General features: G+C 44.7%; 1 protein-coding gene across 2 annotated transcripts in view; it reads left to right on the top strand.

Moving 5' to 3' along the window:
- Positions 1–3,952: 3,952 nt before the first annotated feature.
- The window catches only part of NAV3 (neuron navigator 3), a 527,200-nt gene continuing 515,276 nt past the window's right edge, over positions 3,953–15,876 (top strand). The window contains exon 1 of one of the 2 annotated variants that reach the window (XM_064655607.1): positions 3,953–4,064. The gene's annotated coding sequence lies outside the window, so the exon portion shown is untranslated. Of the gene's footprint in view, positions 4,065–5,774; positions 5,958–15,876 lie in introns of those variants that run through there. The other variant, XM_064655608.1, reaches the window with a different exon arrangement.

Genomic DNA, 15,876 nt, shown 5'->3' with positions numbered 1-15,876 from the left:
TGTCAGTTATATCAACATACTTGTTTTCTATCTCATGTAGAAGAAAACTACAATGTAACTAATGTGTTGAAGTTTTATATCTTAGTTACGTGTTCTGCAATAAAGGGAAAAAAATTGATAATTAATTAGATATTTTCTCTGTAAAACTATAAAAGCTATTGCAGAAAATTCTTGCTAATAAGTAAACTTTCATGATATTTCCCTTCTCTGGAATATTACTTCCTATAAGACTAGAGGACAGGTTACTGCTTTACTATCAGACACAGGCTCATAAACTTGAGGCATAAGATGAAAGAGTTGAGTCTAAGAAATAGTAAAATATTCCATCCATTTGCAAACCTTTTTGCAAAATAACAGCAATCACAGAGTAGTCATTGGCAAAAAGGAGATGGGAGTCTTGTGCATGCTGCCCCTTTGGTACGGGGGTCTGCACATTGCACTGAGAGTGGCTGAGCTGAATCAGCTGGACCACTGGGTCTGATCTTTGTACTGGCGAAATGAAATTACTCCACACCACAGTGACAAATGTTATGCTAACAAAACCACAGTTCTGTCAATATGAACTGCATCTACATTAGAGGCCTCTGCTGGCACATCTCTGCTGGGTAAAAATTACACCTCTAACCCAATTAACCTTTTAGAGAGAAGTCTTGCAGCATAGCAACTGCCGGGATAACTCACTGCTCTGTGCCTTTCATGCACTGAAAGAAATAACCTCCAGGTTAACACTCCAGGGATTGTCATTTTTGAAAGGTGCCTGTCACCTGAGATTTTCACTCATGTATCTATCACTTTGTAATTCTAATTTTAAGATACTGTAGTGGGTTTCTGTGGCTGGGTTTTGGTAGCAGGGGGGAGGGGGCTACAAGGGTGGCTTCTGTTAGAAGCTGCCAGAAGCTTCCCCTGTTCAGTGGAGCCAATGCCAGACGGCTCCAGGAAGGAGTTCCTGCTGCTGGCCAATGCCGAGCCAATTAGGAGTAATAGTAACGCCTCTGTGACAATATATTTAACAAAAGAAGATTGTGGCGCAGAAGAAATCCCAGCCAGGGAAGAGTGAGAACATGGGAATAACAATGTAGACACCAAGGTCAGTGCAGAAGGAGGGGCAGGAGGTGCTCCAGGTGCCAGAACTGAGGCCCTGCAGCCCATGGTGCAGCCCATGGTGCAGCCCATGGTGCAGCCCATGGTGCAGCCCATGGTGCAGCCCATGGTGGAGCAGCTGTGCCCCTGCAGCCCATTGAGGACCATTGGGGTGCAGAGACCCACCTGCAGCCCATGGAGGAGCCCATGCTGGAGCAGGTGGATGCATGAAAGAAGCTGTGACCCCATGGGAGGCCCATGATGGAGCAGGGTCCTGCCAGAGACTTGTGGCCCGTGGAGAGGGAAGCCCACGCTGGAACAGGTTTTTCCCAGGTAGGACTTGTGGCACCTGTGGGGACCCAGGTCGGTACAGCTCATTCATGAAGGACTGCACCCCATGGAGGAGTGACCCATGGAACAGCAGTTTGGGAAGAACTGCTGCCCGAGAGATGGACTCACGCTGGAGAGGTCCATCAGGGACTGTCTCCCATGGGAGGGACCCTATGGGAGCAGGGGAAGGACTCCTCTCCCTGAGCAGTGACAGAAACAACAACTGACCATAACCCCCATTCCCTGTCCTCCTGCACTGCTGGGGGGCAGAAGGGAGAACATCAAAGGAAGGAAGGGTGGGGGGAAGATGTTTTTTAAGGCTGTTTTATTTCTCACTCTTTGGCTCTTATCCTGTTAGTAATAAATGTAAGTACTATCCCCATTTTGACTCTTGTTTTGCCCATGAAGGCAATCAGTCACTGACCTCTCCCAGCTCTTATCTCCTTTCATGAATTCTTAGCTGTTTTTTTCTCTCTCCTCTGTCCAGTTGCAGAGGGAGAGTGAGAGAGCGGCTTTAGTGGGTAACCTGGTATCTGGCCAGGGTCAACCCATTACAGATACTCAGCCTCTATTTTGTCCCACAGCGTTAGGAAAAGGCAGCCTCAGATGTCCCATTATGTTTTATTGTGCTATGTAAACTATGATCAAAATCTATTTTGTTTTATTTTGGTAGGAATATTTCGAGTTGTGGTGGTATTTAGAAAACTGGATTTGTGGACAATGTGGCTGTCAATTCCTACCTTTTGGTCAGCCCTTTTAAAGAGTCTTCCTTATTTCTTAACACTAAGGTCTCACTAGGCTTCTAGCTGCTGTATTTTTTATGTCTCTTGCTTTCTTAAGTAGAAATGGCTAGATGAAATGCCAGGAATTATTTGGAACAAGGAAATACCGCACAGCTCAGTAGGAGGGGTTTTTTGTTTCTTTTGTTTTTGTTTTTTTTTTTTTCCTCCTGCATCCAAACAGGCCTCCACTAGCTAATTCCCTCATCTCATGAGGTAGTTTCAGTTGCAGCTATGCTGACCAGCGCTGACGAATATTTGTGCAAAATAAAGAACTGTGAGGCCTGACTGGCTCATAGACTGGAAGAGGAAGGTTTTTTGAAGACTCACAGGTGTTATGGGAGTCACTAACTGCAAGCTATCTTCCTAAGCCTACCCCTTGCAAAGTGTTCTTCCTCCAGATAGAAGAAATGCACGTTTTTAATCCATAAGGGAGGCATCCAGAAGCTTTTGGACTTGGATGTTACTCACTGTTTTTTTTTTTTTCTCTCCCTTCTACTCTTGCCTCCCTTTCTCTTGCAATAGCACAGGACTCCTTTTCTTTGTACCCGTCTAAGGCAATCATCTGAAGACTTTTTTCTCCACATTTCCCCTTTCTTGGGAGCTGGAGCACGTAGAGTGTTAGACTGCAACAACAGAGACAAGATGGGGTTCCCCTGTGCTCTGCAGCTAGACATTTTTCAGAGCTTGGAATAACTTAGAAGCCTCATGCCCTATCAGCAGAAACTTGTGGAATGTGTTCTTTGTGGGGGAAAACCATGCTTTGGGTGGTAGATCCTGAATCAGCTGCAGGACCTGATACTGCTGGAGCAGACAGAGGGCTTGTGGTGGGAAATGGCTCAGAGCAGAACAGCATATGAGGAGTGAGGCTGGGGACAGAGTAGGGCAGAGTGAAGTGGTGGCAACGGTTGCTAAGCTCTGTCCACCCACTCAGGCCAAAGCCTGCACATGCCTGTGAGAAGCAGCTGTCACTGATGGGCTTCAAACGGGTCCAGTCTTCAGGCTTGCTGGGGTATCCTGCAGAACAAGGTAACTTCTCAGGACCGGCAGGCTTAACAAGTGCTTCCATTTATGTAAAAGGGACACAAGCAGGATGATCTGTTTCAGAACTGTTGTATTTTTGGAGTCTTTTAATTGCAATTTAAAAACTGTGGTTTCCAGGCTGGGGAGGGCTGGCATGGTTAGGAAGTTTTCATCCCCTCCTCATGCATTTTATATACTTTCTTCCCTTTTGTCTGCCCTCACTGCTCGCATTACAAGAACTCGGAGGCCAGGGCTGCCTCTTAACCGTGTCTGCTTACAGCGCTCATTGCAACTGAGCTCTGTTGAGGCCTTTGGATCCTGCTGTTACGCCTATAACAATTCATAACGCCCAGGGCTATGGACAGCAAATACTTCGCTCCCTCATCCCCCACGGCCCCGCGGAAGACCGTATCTCGGCACACCCCCGGGAAACTTTTGGTTACAAAGGCACACCCAGCTGGCCCTCGGCGGCGGGGGCAGCGACGCCCGGAGAGCACGGCCCCTTTAAATTCCAGCTGTGCGGCGGGGGGCAGCACCGCTGGCGGCGCGGCGCGGGCTGGGGCCGGGGCCGGCTGCCGGTGCGCGGCGGCGGAGAGCAGCCGGCGGCCGGCGGCGGGGAGCGCAGCCCTGCGCCCGGGGAGGCAGCGGCTCCGGCACCGCGGTCCCTCGCGGAGGCGGAGAGGATGAGGATGGCTTCTGGCTTTTTTTTTTGCGTCCTCGCGACGATTTCCATAGTAACCTGATCGAGCGGTGCAATTTCGGAAACTGGGGTGGCTTTATTATTATTATCTTCCCCCCCCTCATTTTTTCCCGGCTTCTCCCCGCAGCTCCCCGAGGAGTGCCAGCCGGCAGGTAAGGTGCCCGACCCCGCGGGGGTGTTTCCGCGCCGCCGAACTTCCCACGGCGACGGCGGCCAGCCGCGGGGTCCTGCCCGCGGGGCTCCGCCGTGCGCGGCCGGGGGCAGCACATGCCGGGGCCGGGGCCGCAGCACGGCCGGCAGCCGGGGAGGGGGCGGTACGTCGGGGCGGGGTGCCGCGGTGCCGGGGAGCCCGGCGGGGGGTTCCCCCCGGGGAGACCGCCGAGCTCTTCTTACCCTCTTTGTTTGCTTGTTCCCGGAGAGGGTTTTATTCTTCCCTTTGTTTCTCCCTCCTTTTCTTCTCCACCCCCCACCCCTCCATGCCCCCCCAGTCGCTCCCCTGCCTGGTTTGTTTCCTTGATCATTCTTCCTTCCTCCTCGCTTTTGTGAGGGTGAGAAATCGCACACACACTTCACCTTAAAATCTGCGGCGAGCGAGGGCGCAAGCCATCGGCTGCCCGTTCCCAGCGCGGCTGGCAGCCGCCGCATCTCCGCTCGTCCCCTACTCGCGGCCGTGCCCCCCGCCCGGAGCGCCCCCCAGCCCTCTGCAGCCCCCGCTGAGGCGGGCAGGAGACAGCCCTTGCCATCGCGTCGGAGACGAAAGGAGCAGAGCAGCCCAAAGCATCCCCCAGCTGGGTGCCACGGTGTGGGTTCCCCGGGGGGGGGGGGGGGGGGGGGGGGGGCATGTCGTGGAAACCTGTGAGCAGGTTAGTCTAGAAGCTTCTCTCTCCATGACCTGCTCTTTGCCCACTGGCCTGGGCCCATCCAGAGAAGTTGAAGATGAGGGACATGTCTTCTTGCTGCTGCCTTGGCATTGGGTTGGCAATGGTGCTGATGTCCCTGTGAGTCCTGAGCTGCCCCCCAGCCCTGCTCCACAGCCTTCGCATGCTGCCACATATCATCTCCCCTTCCCAGGTGGGCAGCACGGGGAAGGCCTCTGCAGGTTTGGGTTAGGTGGTGAGGACCTATTCCAGTTGCTGTCATACTTGGTTGGTAGCGCCGTGGCTATTGCCAGGTGGTAGTCATTCACTAAGCAGGTCTCTGCTAAAACTTACTGTTGCTTGCTGTCTTCCTAGCCCTCTGTGTTTCATCCTGAGATGGTGGTTTTGACTGTGACTCTGTTTTTTCTGGGAGGGATGTTTATAATTTTTTGTATCAGTTTGCACTGAGCACAATGAATAGATTAGTCTGGTCAAAGCTTTTTGTTTCTGTCATAACTGATCAATAATCATCTTGTGGGAAGATGATCTTATTACAGAAAAAGCCAAAGTGCACGCTGAGAACAGCTGAAATACAAGGTCAATAACTCTTGGGTTGTCAACAGTAAACCTGCTTTGCATATTTGAAGATGACGTATTCCTGTCAAAGTAAAGGCAACTTCAAGCTTTTGATGAGCTTTATTTTCAGTGTAAGTAATAAGCATGCAGTCAACATACGAAAGCAGCCTTGCTTCAGAGAAGGCTGCTCATCCTTAAACATTCCTGGACCTCTTTTAATCTTTCTCTTTAGTCAAGCTGGATGAGGATTTCAGTCGTCTTAGGTGAGAAGAGTTTTTGTAGCTCCCAATACAAAGGTTGGTTTGTTCCTAGTGCCCAGCAACTGCTACAGGCTTCCCAGACACAAAAGAAAGGCGTAGTCTGTGGCCTGAAGATCGTGCATGCTAAAAAGGCAGTCAGCTGGAGAGTATCACAGATCAACAACCAGCTGTGCCGCCGCCTGTAACTAGCTCCGGGAAATGTAACGGTTCGGTGAGACAAGTAATTTGTGCTGAGGTGCTGGTGGCTGAGAGAGGACTGCTGTAACCTTCGGGTCAAGCCTTCAGTGGTGGTGGTATGAGGAGCCCGGGCTGCGAAAGAGGGAGCCTAGACAGGAGGAAGCACCGGGGGCAGGTGAGGCAACCTTTCCTGGAGAAGGCGAAGCAGGGGAATGAAACGTGAAAAGGGAGCAGGGCAGATCATCAGCAGAAGAAGAGGTTATGCAGGGACTCTGAGCCTAACATAAAAAGCTTGAAGTAATGAGTTTAATCTACGAAATATAGTTCTTAAATTGTGTGTGCTTGCCAATTAGCTAACCATTCTGCAAATCAGAATGGAATTCAGATTGTATCTTGATAAATGTATTGACTATGAAGTGCTGCAAGGAGAAAAAAAAAAAATCTCTGCTCTTTCCCCTACTGTGGGCTTTAAATATGAGCAAAAATCAGATCTGAGAACTGAAGAAGCCTTTTAATATACTTACTTTCCTGAGTTCACATTCTGTCTAGCCTAGACTCCCACAGTTAAAATCAAAAACCCCTATGGTAATATGACTTCAGGGGGCCAGATTTAGAGCAGTTGTAGGGCATTTTCACCAGTGAACATTGCTGTACATTGTGAGGAGGGGTCACCATCAGACACAGTATGGATTAAAGTGCAGGAGATGTAAGGCTGTTACCTTACAGGGAGAAGAACACCTGCAAGGTGTTCTTGGCTCCTCTAATAAACACTTTAACATAACATGTATATGAAAAAGAGTGGCAGCATCACCTTTTTATTCTCCTGTATTAAAGAGTATGTTCGTGTATGTATGTATTAGTTTGTGTATGTCATAACAGGTTTCAAAATGGCTGAATGATATTGATTCAACTAAAAATACTATAAGCGAATAGCTGAAATTAATTTGAATTTCAGTTTTAGAGAATTGTAAAAATAATGTCAGTTTTACATCACTTGGGCAGCTAGCTAAAATAATATGTAGGAACTGACAGAATCCTTCGTAAAGCTATTGTTTCACCTAGATTTGACTGGTATGGACTTACGAAAAGTAGACAAGAATCAATGCCAGAAATTGCCACCAAGATAAGCACCCTGGGCAAGAATATTTACAGCTGTGTTTTGGAGTCTGGGAATGTTTGCTTTAGATGGCTGGCAGTACTGTGCTTTATACTGCAGAGGATCAAAAATTCATTAAGTTTGATTGATAACACAGGAATGTAATAATACAGAATTTCTCATTTTCTTAGAGAAGTATTATCTAATTTGTGCTAAATTTTGCAGTTATGCTCCACACTGAGATGGATCAGGGGTGTATGGCTGGGAGATGAGTAGCTGTTTTCTTTAATAGGGAATCTGACTGGTACTGATGCATATGCATTTTTTTGTACTAGCCTCCTGTGGTATCGCCTGCACATGTCAATGAAACAATCTGCCTGAGAGCTGTTAGAATTTGCATGTAAGAAAAATTTGTTTATATGTAGATCAGTTATTACTGCAAAGATAAGTGCATGCATAGAAAGTTGTTACCACAGATGGATGCTGGCTTCTGAGTACTGGGTCTCTTTAAGGTAAACTTCATGTATAATGTCAAAGAAATAAGCAAGTTGGGGGCAAAAATACTACTGTGTTTTTTATTATTTTTTGCATCCATCTTATGCTACTTAGTATAATATACATTGCAAGGACCCAATACTATGCTTGCCATGAAAATACTTGGGACTTTGTTGGTGTCAAATCAGAGCGTTACCCACATCCTCAGCATTTGCCCAACAATCATTATAAGAAATCTGATGGTAAAATTTCCTTACAGAAACATTTTGTGAAAGATGTAATATGTAATTGTAATTGCTGTATGTTTTCCTTATCTACTTTAATGTTTTTCTTCTCCTCATGAAAATGACCACATACAAATAGCATCTCTTTACTTAGTTGTTTTTTTCCACTTCCCCATTTATATTTAGAATTGTATCTATTTAACTGAGTGAAAAATGGGATGTTGTTCTCCTGTTAAGCCACTGAAGAGAGATAGGATAATGGAAGCATGAGCTGGCCTCTGTTCTTGACTGGACATTAGCAGACCAGGATTCAGTTTTGAGTCCCATCTCTTAGATCCCCCAAGGCTCACCAGTCCCAGTGCCCTGTGCTTTCCATCCTCTGAATTTGGACTACCCCGAGGCATCGCAGAAACCCTGTGCAGGGCAGAAGCATTTAAAAAGTCTGTCCTCCTTCTAACAGAGCTGCTGGGTCCTCACTAGCTCCTTGGAGCACTGTTTCATGTGTTTGTCTGCATGTAAATCAGATGTCCTTTGAGGACAGTGTTGGATGGTGCAAGCACTAATGTCCCTTCTATGTAACTATATCAGGAAAATGTATTGAAAAGTGGATTTTTCTAGGGATTTTTCTAAAATGGAACCAGTGGATCCTGAGACCTGCTGAGCTCTGATTGTTAACTTCTGTGGCTGGACATGTTCAGGTTTCTCTGAACAGGCCAGTAAATATCACTTACTGCAGTGACTGGCTCACAGTGTTTGTGTTGAAGTGGAGTCTAGAGAACTCGAGTTAGGCTCATGGCTCCATAGAGCAAATGTATTCCACATCCAGACACTTATGTCAGGAGGCGTATTTCAAGTGACACAGCAATGTCCTTCTAGACTAATTCCAAGAGACAGAAGAGAAATGTGAGTAAGAAAAAATAAGGTCATGCCATTATGTCTACTGATGACTTTCAATCTCTCATGACTTTCCATCTCTGAACTTCATTTAAACAATAATAATTTTATTCTGTTTTATCACAATATAGTCATCACTGTTTAGTTTACTTGTACTGCAGCAGTGGGTGCAAAGCTTGAACTTGAAACAGGCGGTCCCAGTTGGTATTTGGAGGGTGGCTTACTGATGATACCTTTTGTATGGAAACATTGAAAATAATTTAGAAGTAATTGAAAGCTGGTGAAGTAATAGTGTTAGTAAAGAAAGTGAAGATTTATACTGAACCAGAAAAACATCTGCATAAAGTTAAAAAAAGCCTAAGCACTATGAAAGATCATAAGAAAGCAGGCTTGACTGAGACCTCACAGAAATAGTAGCAGTAGTTGTATCCCCAGATTTTAATGTCTTCTGTCAGTGACAAATGGAAAACATGAGATTTTTTGGTTATTTCAAATCATGCTTATAGAGAAATAAAATGTAATCCTGGAGTTCTTTTAGGTCAGATATCCTGCGGTGTTCTAAATAATTTGATTTGGAGGGAAAATATATCAAATCTGTTTACATGTCATAAAACCAACATGAAATATTTTTCATATTAGATTTATTACATGTGTACCTTCTTCTGTGTGGACAATGTGCTGCCTCTCTCTATGCTATTGACATTTTCATTGGCAAGATGATAGATACTGCTTGAAACAAAATGTTTTGCTGAAGACTAGCAGAATCACTCTTTTAGGTTTGGGAAGAAATATCTTCCATAAGGACGATGGTGCAATCTGTAAATGAAGCATTAATTAAGTTTACAGTTACAAATATGAAATTATGGTGCAATTAACTTTTTCAGGAGTAGTTATTGTATTAAGAGTTCTGTTATGTTCATATTTGGCTTTTTTTTGCACAGTGATGTCAATTACCTCTTACAGTGAAATGTTGTTTTTTCTCAAGTGCATATGTAACATCTAGCTTTTTTTGACCAGTTGGTTCACTTCCACCTGAATTTAAAATAGAGGTCCATGTCTGCCTCTGTTTTATAAGACATCGAGTTAATTGGAAAACCAATCCTAGGTAACATGGCAACTTGGAAGAGCACGTCAAAAGCAAAATTTTTTAATTGTTCATTATCAAAAAATCTGTTTACTGCAGATGAATGGGTTTTATGGTAAAACTCCAGCTGGACTGTAAAACTTTTGTCTTTGGCCTATGCCCTAATGTATTGTTATTAAGCCTTAAAAATTAGTAAAGCAGGGAGAAATACATTAAATGGGCAATACTTAAATTTGACAAAGCAGCAGTTAAAAATTGTTGATGGAACAGCTGATGAATTTGAAGAAGAACCCAAGATGATAAGGGTTGTTATGATCTATTTAAAGACAGTGCAAATTCATGCAGTGGAAGCAGCAAATCCAGATATCCTTACAGAAAGTCTTGACTTGCAACAAAGCTGATTAGTCATCCAAACCACCAAAATAGTGAAAGCAAGAGCCAATATATCTTGAAATATTCACTGGAGAACTGATTCAGTTATTTAAAAGCATTTCAATATGCAAAAGGTACTGAGTTACTCTAAAAACTATTAGGCAATATGAGACTCTGGTAAAATTGCTAATATTTAATTGTGAAGCTTTAGCTGCATGTCACTGACAAACTCCTATAGAGCCCATATATTTTGGTGCATGACTTCTTTAAGATATCTCTGAGGAAGCTGAAAAATATAATTCTGCAGAATATGAGAAGGAGGTCATTATGATCCAGTTATTAAAATTATTAGAAATGCCTCTGGCCAAATTAAGGTGCAAACAAGACCATATGCTGAAGTCAATAGTATGGATTTTATTTAACAGTAAATCTGAGGCAGAGACAGAGAGAGAAAGAAATAGGAAAAAGGAGGGTGAAGAAGAAAGAGAGTAACAGAGAGAGATTAAATAGAAAATCTATCACCACTCCGTGGAACCCAGTGGTGTCCTGTGGGTCCTCTTCTTCTGGTCTTCTCTGTGGTGAGGGTCCCTCAAAACTTAGAGTGCAATGGATTAATATACATTCAGGAGGTGCCCAGGCACTTCCCTGGTGGTGCAAGCTTTGCAGTCTCTTGTGACAGGCTCTGGATTTGTTTCGTCATTTGAGTCACGTGCAGTCCTTTGCTGGTAGAATGCATCAGGAATGAGTTGGGGGGAGTGCTTTGGGGGTCTTTGATGGTTTATGACCCTTTCTCAGCTTCCTCTCACATGAATGTCCTGTGTGTTTGTGGTCTTCCGAGAGCAGGGGAGAACTTCTGTTTTGTGTGGAGAGATGTCACCATCACACACCCAAAACCCTTCTCCTCCTCCACCTGCTGAGGCCAGCTAAGGCTGATTCTTGACACAGATACATTCTTTTTCACTGAGCCTTATTTACTTCATAGAATCAATGGGGTTGGAAAAGACCTCTGAGATCATCAAGTCCAACCCTTGATCCAACAGTGCCGTGGTTACTAGACCATGACACTAAGTGCCACATCCAGTCTCATCTTAGAAACCTCCAGGGACAGTGAATCCATGACCTCCCTGGGCAGCCCATTCCAGTGTCTGATTTTTCTCTCTGTAAAAAATTTCTTCCTAATATCCAACCTAAACCTACCCTGGCACAGCTTAAGATCACACCCTACTGCAGGTTGCCTGGGAGAAGAGACCGACGCCTACCTGCTACAACCTCCTTTCAGGGAGTTGTAGAGAGTGATGAGGTCTCCCCTGAGCCTCCTCTTCTCCAGACTAAACAATCCCAGCTCCCTCAGGCTCTCCTCATAGGACTTGTGCTCAAGTCCCTTCACCAGCATCATTGCTCCTCTCTGGACCTGTTCCAGCACCTCATTTTTCTTCCTGAACTGAGGGGCCCAGAACTGAACACAGTACTCTGGGTGTGGCCTCACCAGCACTGAGTACAGGGGCAGAATCACTGCCTTCGTCCTGTTGGCCACATTGTTCCTGTTCCAGGCCAGGATGCCATTGGCCTTCTTGGCCACCTGGGCACACTGCTGGCTCATGTTCAGCTTCTTGTCATCCAAACTCCCAGGTCCCTCTCTGCCTGGCTGCTCTCCGGCCAGTGCTGCATGGGGTTGTTGTGGCCAAAGTGCAGGACCCGGCACTTGGCCTTGTTGAACCTCATCCCGTTGGAATCAGCTCAATTCTCCAGCTTGTCCAGGTTCCTCTGCAGAGCCCTCCTGCCTTCCAGCAGATCAACACTCCTCCCCAGCTTAGTGTCATCTGCAAATTTGCCAATGGTACATTCAATCCCCTCATCCAGATCATCAATAAAGATATTAAATAGAACTGGGCCCAACACTGATCCCTGGGGGACACCACCAGTGACCGGCCACCAACTGGATGCAGCCCCGTTCCCCACCACTCTCTGGGCCCGGCCCTCCAGCCAGTTCCTAACCCAGCAGGGTGCCCCTGTCCAAGCCATGGGCTGCCAGCTTTTTCAGGAGTATGCTGTGGGAGACGGTGTCAAAGGCTTTGCTGAAGTCCAGGTAGACCCATCCACACCCTTCCCCTCATCCACCAGGTGGGTCACCTGGTCATAAAAGGAGATCAGGTTGGTCACACAGGACCTGCCCCTCCTAAACCCCTGCTGGCTGGGTCTGATCCCTTGTCCATCCTGTAGGTGCTGTGTGATTGCACTTAGGATGATCTGCTCCATAACCTTGCCAGGCACTGAGGTCAGGCTGACAGGCCTGTAGTTTCCTGGGTTCTCCTTGCAGCCCTTTTTGTAGATTGGCATGACATTCACCAACTTCCAGTCATCTAGGACTTCTCCTCAGACCTGAGATAATTGGACAATAGTCTTATCTCAAGTTCCCATCACAGTCCAAATTCCAGTCAGGAGGCATATTGTGGGGGGGAGGTGTGCTTCAGTGGTCCCAGACAGGCAGTTGCCTCCTTGCTATTTTACAAGAAGTTTTTCTATGATTTTGACAATGTTTAAGATATTAACAACATTTCAGTCTATCACAGGGGCAAGTTTGTGTGTAATCACACAAGTTTGTGTGTAGTAAAAGTGGAAGAAAGTGAAGTATGGCACAACAGCATTGATGCACAGGGCATTTTCAAAGGTCTTGTTTTTGGATGCAGGCTGCTTATGAAGAGAGACAGAAATACAACAGTTTCAAGGAAAAAAAATAATCGCGATTTAGTCTGGAGCAATAATAAGTGAACTAGGCTGTTACTTTGGTGCATCTGGGAGGAATTTGTTTTTCTTCTGTGGCTAGAAAACAGTGTTTATGTAACCTGTTGTCCTTTCTCTTGAATATCAAAGCAGTCCGGTGATTCTGTGTCACCATGATGCAGAGGTAATCAAAGCAAGCCTTCAGAGACTGTCACAACATTGTCATTATTTTGGCAGAGCATTGGAGATAATTTCAGCAAAGAGGCAAAGAAGCTCTTCATTGATAAGCAGGTTTCAATCTGGACAGCTGGGTAGAAATAAACAGTCCCAAGTGATCAGATACCAGTTTAAAACCATCCTGCTGAGATTTTTATTGTTAGCAAAATACAGTGCCCAGATCACGAATTACTTCTAAATAAAAGCAAAGGCTGTTTAGCTTTTTTTCTTCCTCTCTCTGTCCAACACTAATCCTCCTAGAATCTGTGCTAAGACACGAGGAGGTCAGGGAGGTGATCTGAGACAGCCAGCAGGGCTTCCCCAAGGGCAAGTCCTGCCTAACCAACTTAGTGGCTGTCTGTGAAGTGGCAGTGGGCAAGAGAAGGGCCACAGATGTCATTTTTCTGGATTTCTGTAAAGCCTTTGACATGGTCCCGCACAACATCCTCTCTAGACTGGAGAGAAGTTGATTCAATGGATGGACTGTTTAGTGGATGAAGGATTAGTTGGATGGTCACATCCAGAGGGTAGCAGTGAGCTGTAAATGGTTGGTGATTGCCCAGCCCTCTGATTTGTTGAGGTCTCTCTGCAGGGCCTTCCTGCCTTCAAGGGAGTCAACAGCTCCTCCCAGTTTTGTGTCAGCTGTAGACTTGCTTAGTATTCCTTCCAGTCCTGCATCCAAGTCATTTATGAAGATGTTGAAGAGCACAGGGCCCAAGATGGTGCCCTGTGGAACCCCACTAGTGACAGGTCACCAGTCTGATGTTACCCCATTCACTATTACCCTCTGTGCTCGACCCCTGAGCCAATTGCTCACTCACCACATGATGTGTTTATCCAGCTGTGTGCTGGACATTTTGTCCAGAAGGATCCTGTGAGAGACAGTGTTGAAAGCTTTACTGAAATCCAGAAAGAAGACATCAACTGGCTTCCCTTAATCAGCTAGGTGGGTTACCTTGTCATAAAAGGAAAACAGGTTTGATAAGCAGGACTTTCCTCTCATAAAGCCATGCTGGCTCTGACCAGTGACGACTTTGTCTTTCAGGTGTGTTTCAATACCTCCCAGAATAATCTTTTCCGTAACTTTACCAGGCAGTGAAGTGAGAGCAGAGGGCTGGAGCACCTCTCCTATGAAGACAGACTGAGAGAGCTGGGTTTGTTCAGCCTGGAGAAGAGAAGGCTCCAGGGATACCTCATTGTGGTCTTTCAGTTCCTAAAGGGCCTACAAGAAAGAAGGAAATGGACTTTTTAGCAGGGCCTGTGTGATAGAACAAGGGGTAATGGTTTTAAACTAGAAGAGAGTAAGTTCAGATTGGACATAAGGAAGATATTTTTTACAATGAGGTTTGTAAACACTGGAACAGGTTGCTCAGAAGGGTGATAGTTGCCACATCCCTGGAAAGTGCTCATCATGTGCTGAACTGAAAAGACATTTTAGTTAGTTTTTAATAACTAGCTAAAAGGAGTTGAAAGAAAGGACTTTTACAATGATTTACTACAAACATAGTACAAGAAATGTACATGCTTATACGTGCAAATAGTTTCTCATCACATTTTATTAATAAACAGATGAAGGCAAAATGGCAATCTGGATCACTCAACTAGGTTTTGCTGGTAAATGGCAAAGTGTTGCAGGAGTCTTGAATGTGATAGTGGCACTAGAAAAGATACAAGTGAGAGCTTGAGCTTAATGTAGACATACAATAGTATGTCAGTTTGGATGGCAATGTACTAATGACATTTAAGTCCACATTTTCTGCTGTGCATTTTAAGTGATGCTTGTGTCCTTGTTATTTTGTGTCCTTATGTGTCTGTAGCTGCTCATTTTCATGGAGTCAGTTTTTAAACACTGACTTTTAACAGGGAGTCAGTTTTGACTAAAGCTCTGTATTTGTTTTTAAAAGGTATACTACATTAGAAACAAAACATAAATTTCTCTTATTTGCAGTAGGTTGGCTGTAAGATAATTTCCTGTGATCCACCTTCCCATAGAAGAATCAATTCAGAATTCTTGCTACTTACTAACCCGTTCCCTTGCTATTCATTTTGTGTGCTTTGATAGAAGATTAAGCTTGAATAAATTTGATTTATATTTTCATTAGGGGAGGAATTTGCAAACACCTCTTTTATAAGAGAACTTTGTGGATCCATACTATTACAGTATCTTTTTCTTGCATAGTATATATTGCAAATAGTTTGCATTATGGGTAGAAAACAAAGTTCTTTTAAGTTATCTTGTGGATGTCAAGTAAATAATTTAGGGACCGACTACCTGGAGAGCACAATCATACTCTGTGGCAATTTTGGGCATTTCTTTGGTTTACTTTTTCATTTTTTCTTTATTATTTATATTCTGCTTTAGAAAGGTAGGCAACCATACTGGATACAATATTGAGTAACTGATGGCTTAAATGTTGAGTAGCAAAGCAGTTAACAGCTTTCAATCTATTTAAAGTAAAATGAGTTTCCCTGGTTATTAAGGATCATTGCAAGAATTTGGTAGCATCAATGACATGATTAAGACCAGATTTAGACCAGGTGTGGGTCCATGAAATTCCCAAGTGTACAAATTTATAAGCACTTTTTAAAACATATATATAATGATATAGCTAAAGGCTGTTGTTGACAGATCTGCTCCTCCCTAACTTACTCATCCTCTGCTCATGCTGATGAAAACTTCAGCGCAGTAACCTCATGGCACATAATTCAATGATGTTAAAATAGGATAATTCATTCCCTTCCCTCTCACATTTTATTTCTTTCTATTAAATAAATTTCAGGCTCAGAAGTAACAAGGGAGTTGAGTTCAAGACCTGAATATAGCTGAGATTTACCTGCAGATTACTTCCAGTCCCATCACATTTTCCTTCCATTTTCAAACTGCTGTTCTCTCTAGTGATATCACACGAGTTTTTCATGCAGAGATTTTTAGGCACTGGGTTCCAACCATTTTCATTTTGTGATGATCAGTCAATGTGTGCAAGTCAAATCC

The sequence above is a fragment of the Pseudopipra pipra genome, chromosome 5 (genome assembly GCF_036250125.1).
Source record: "Pseudopipra pipra isolate bDixPip1 chromosome 5, bDixPip1.hap1, whole genome shotgun sequence".
Lineage (NCBI taxonomy): Eukaryota > Metazoa > Chordata > Aves > Passeriformes > Pipridae > Pseudopipra > Pseudopipra pipra.
This window is presented reverse-complemented; position numbering and strand designations above follow the sequence as displayed.